Raw genomic sequence first — 4795 nt, 5'->3', positions numbered from 1 at the left:
CCCCCCCCCCCCCCCCCCCATAAATACTGAAAGACAATAGTAGCCTTAATAGTGTGCATTTTACACACACACACACACATACATGAGTTTGTGCACTTGTGATAGAACTGATGTATTTTGCTGTGATTGCACCTTTTAAAAAATGTATTCATGACATGTACATTTACCATTAAACATTAATATTAAAATTATATTAATTTTGATGCATTGAAAGGGGTGTTAAAGTGATAGCCAACCTCAAAAAAAGAAAAATCTGTCATCATTCACCCTCACGTCGTGAATTCAAAATATGTATGACTTGTAGGACACAAACGGTAAGAATGTGGGTAACCAAAGAGATCCGATTTCCCAATGACTTTAATTGTATTTCCACCTCAGAATAGGGAATTAAATGAAAATATTATTTGGTATTCTTCAGATAAAAAGTCAGTCAGACAGACTGTAGAATAACATGAGGGCGAATAATGATCACATGTTTTTCATCTTAGTGAACTCTCTTTTAAATAAAATTATAAAAATGTTAACATAATATTTATCACATGCAGTGGAATACCTGGGACAGGTGGAATTTTCCCTGGACATTAACAATAAATGCATCTGCACGTCTGGTAAGATTTTCACTTGATGAAGCTTCTTCCTAGACACACAAATACATAATTAGAGTCCAGACTACTTCAAATAAAGTGTTCTATAGCAGTCTAACATTATCATGAAAAAAACACCAACATTACCTTATGATCAGGACTTTGAATCGGAAAATCCTCAATCTCCTGCTGTGACATTTCATTTGGGGTGTCCGGTGTGTCTTCACTGCTGGTCCTCTGCATCCCTCTTGTTTGAGTGGTACAGTCTAAAAACACTGGCATGTCAAAATGTTCACCTCCAATTCTAGATGGCTCAGATGCAGCTGTCGTCATCCATCCAGTGTTTGGCTGCCCAGTCGTAAGATACAGAGCATGTGAGCGTCTGACGTGGTAGTAGAAGGAATTGAATACTCAGAATTCTTCTGGACACCCATCAATTCCACATATAAGACAGAAATCTGGGTTGCGACTATGTGCTGTGTTGATATGGCTCAACAGAGACTTCAAAGTTAAGGCAACGACAACGAAGCAAATCACGCACCTCCAACAAGCCATGGTGCTGAAAAAAAATCAGTGCATACAAATGTGTTCCGACAGTAAATCTGTTCTTAATGGAAAATTAAAAATTGGATTTATCTACAGTGTCTTTATCAAGGTACAAACAGGAAATATGCACACACATGCATACACAAAAGAACAGAATTTTCAGAACAAAACAGCTTCTTGAGTCAAAAGTCAGTATTTAGTGTGACCTCCCTTGGCACAACTTCAACTCTTTTGAGGAGACTCATGAAGTTTTCTGAAATAATGTGTCATGTAATACCAGGCTTTTCAGCAGTTCCCAGAGTTCTTCTTTATATTTAGGCTGTTTTTTATTTCTTTCTTTGTCCATGTGATCCCATACTGATCCCATATTTAGGTCTGGACTCTGTGGAGGCCCATCATTTCAGACAATATGGCCAACACCACTGGCAGAAATGCAGCCCTAAACCAGGACAGAACCTACAACATGTTTGACTGAAGGCCACAAGCATTCATTCTTCCATCTGTCTTCAACTCTTTATTTAACATGTTGTAAAACATTTTGACTAAGAAAATTCCTGCATTTTATTATTCAGTATTTTATTATTCCTGAGGGGTGGGGGCCGTCCTCTAGCTGTGAGCCGGTATCACTCGAGTACCAGAGTGATATTGCGTTTATACAACAGTTCGACGGCACAAGTGTAAATATATATGAAAAACAACAACGGAGTGTCTTTAAAAACCCTTTTGTGGGGAAATACTTCCTTCCGCCACATATTCAAATCTCAGTTTGACAGTTTAACAGCTGAGCTGAAGCCTCCGTTACTAATTCGAAAACGTCACTCATATATATATATATATATTATAGAGAGAGAGAGAGAGAGAGAGCTGGCACAGAGCAGCCTTAACTTGGCTGAATAAAGACACCTTTATACATTCAAATTGGTATCATTATGACTGGTCAGTAATACTCCTGGATTCTGCCAAAATTCATTGGTGTATACAGGATTGCACTAGTCTAGATATACATCTTTTCATGCATTGAATCTTCTTCAATACTAGTTCTTATACTAGCTAATATTATCAGCCAACGCAATAATCAATATCACAATTTACACTTACTTGTGTGGACACTGAGGTCCTTAGGGCCATAAAAGGGTGGGCTGTACAAAGGCCTCCTCAAGGCTTTTTCAAAAGTGTGGGTACATATGGGCCTGCCAAAGTCAGCACCCACTTTTCACCAGACGCACATGCTCATGTATTAGTACTCCTGTTTTGTCACTGCTAATATGGCATGGCCAAAGGCCCTGCTCGTTTTGTGGATTTTCACCTGCACAGTAAAATAATTATGAATAAGTATACGACTATATATTTAAAGAAACAAATGTGAAAAAAGTTAATAACACTTACAAAAATGGCGTGGCCATCCTGTCCCTCTTTAGAGTCGATGACTTCTTCTGTGGTGAGGCTGAGGATGACACCTGGCCTGTGGCCAGAGGAGCCAACCAATAACCCCCCAAGAAGACCAAGGAAGTGGTCCAGACCATTGCTGTCGCTATTTTCCTTGAGGTTTTCTAAAACATAATAAAAAGAAATCAGCCCACACAATGAAAACCATTAACTATGAAATCAAACTCTTGCTCCACTTATGCATTGTGTTGTCTGGAATCTTCAGAAAGCTTTGTAACTTACGCAGGGCTTTGGGCAGTTCATTACTGGCACATGAAACAAATCGTGCATGCAGGCTGGGATCCAAAAGGTTCTCTGATCATAAAAAAAATGGCTGTTGTATTAGTGGGTTAGATTAAGCACACCAAATCACATGTCAGGTCCTCAGTGTTAAATGAACACAAACACATCAAGAAAGACGAGAACGAGCAGCAGTAAAAGTGTGCATATGTTCATACTTCTTTATACATATTTGTCTATTATCCCTAAAGTCCTCGATAAAGGTAATAAATGCCTCATACAAGTTATCTTTAATCCCACTAACTTCTGACCCTGTTTACAGTGCAGTACAAAAAGTGTTTTCTGTTTTCTTCAGAAAGTAAATATCTGTAATTGTACTTATCTTTAAAAAAAGTAGTAATGGTGCATCCCTAGTAGTGACTGTGTCACTCACTGTCACACACACGCACGCACACACATTCCTGTATGACAGTCAATGTGAGGGCCGAGTAATTTAACCTGCAAAATGAGGACCATTTCTGCCACAACTACAGGTAAATGTATACTATATTTCAACACTAGGTGTCTCCATGATTCACATTTTCACCTTGGCTTATTTAAAAAACAAAGGAAAAGTAACCAGTGTTTTACCAGCTGAGTGAGGACATTTTCATGGGGGCGCTATTGAGTTCGTTTCTGACTGAATTATTTTAAGTACATTATTTTTATTTATTTATTTGTTTTATTGTGGACAGCTTTGAGTCATTATTGAACTGAACTAACATCAGCTGAGTAATGACTCTGAGCATCTTTACAACTACATTCATTTCTGTTTGCATCATTAAGCATTTTCCTGTTGATCACTATAAAGCTGCCTGAGAAATACAAAAAAAATGCTATTTTCAGATTGATGTTCAAAAACAGTCTACTTCTTTAATTGGTGTAATTTGATGAACCAGTGACCAGCTCGGTTAACACTAACAAGCGTTAGAAATGAACACTAACAAGCCTCTCAACATGAAGGCCAACAGAACAACAGGACATGATTTGTAGCTTTTAAAACAGAAGCATTCGTGAAGCAGACCTCCTTTTCATAGCAACAACTGTATTGTAGACAAAGTTCTTAACATCCTTCCAAGAGCGTTCCTTCAGGACCTTTTCTTCTTCTAGGCACTTCATGCAGTCTGCTTTTCCAGGAACTCTGCGCTCTGCCACAAACCTTGCTAGACGTTTGTTTACTGCCCTTCTCTCTTCTTCACACCATGGTCTCTTCACTGTTATCCTGGTTGTCTCTACAAACGACAAGACAGACAATATAGATTGTATAACCATAAAAAACAGACCAAAATGTAGCTTTCTTAAACTGCTTTTGCTTGCCCATAGTCACAAAGTAAGTGAATGCATGATTTGGTCAAAAAGTAATTTTATCCTCAGAAAAACATTTGTCCCAAAGATGTTAAGTATGCATCAGAGCTAATGAATTAATAATTAAAAGGGTCATGACATTGGAAATCAAATTTGCCTCGAACTTTTAGCATATAAGAGGTCTTTGTACCATTAAAACATCTTGCAAGTTTCATAGCTTAAGATGTCCTCCTCATTACAAAGAAAGCATTTATTTAATCAAGCTCCAAAAACAGCTTGTTTTGATATTGTGGGATCGGTGATGTCACATGGGCAAATATATTTGCATATGACCACCTCTAGAGCAAGACATCGACCAATAGCTATAAATCATCACACCATAGGCCCCGCCCACTGGCGTTCAGTCTCTTAACGGATGGCATTTGCCTACACTGGATGTCGGGGTCGACTCTGTTGGTGACCACACCCCCGCAAGCCAGCAATCCCCATAATAACAATAATAAATAATGCATGCTTTCATATGAACTGCAATTTACCATGATTGGTGATAAACACTAACAAATATGAAGTGAATAAATGGTGATAAACAAGTAAAGGTGTTTTTGTGCTCTGGACTTTTTTTTTTATAAAAAAAAAAAAAAAAACAAGAAACAAAT

At 38.0% G+C, this 4795-nt stretch overlaps 1 long non-coding RNA gene across 1 annotated transcript in view; it reads right to left on the bottom strand.

Moving 5' to 3' along the window:
- Positions 1–4067, bottom strand: part of LOC107656827 (uncharacterized) — a 7425-nt gene extending 3358 nt beyond the window's left edge. The window contains exons 1-4 of the long non-coding RNA XR_001630608.1: positions 3994–4067; positions 2799–2870; positions 2517–2680; positions 2229–2436 (exon numbers count right to left, since the gene is read on the bottom strand). This is a non-coding gene — a long non-coding RNA (uncharacterized LOC107656827). The remainder of the gene's footprint in view (positions 1–2228; positions 2437–2516; positions 2681–2798; positions 2871–3993) is intronic.
- Positions 4068–4795: the final 728 nt, after the last annotated feature.

Source organism: Sinocyclocheilus anshuiensis, unplaced genomic scaffold, assembly GCF_001515605.1.
Source record: "Sinocyclocheilus anshuiensis isolate Anshui unplaced genomic scaffold, SAMN03320099.WGS_v1.1 scaffold5840, whole genome shotgun sequence".
Lineage (NCBI taxonomy): Eukaryota > Metazoa > Chordata > Actinopteri > Cypriniformes > Cyprinidae > Sinocyclocheilus > Sinocyclocheilus anshuiensis.
The sequence above is the reverse complement of the archived record's forward strand: the minus strand, read 5'-3'. Positions and strand labels throughout refer to the sequence as shown.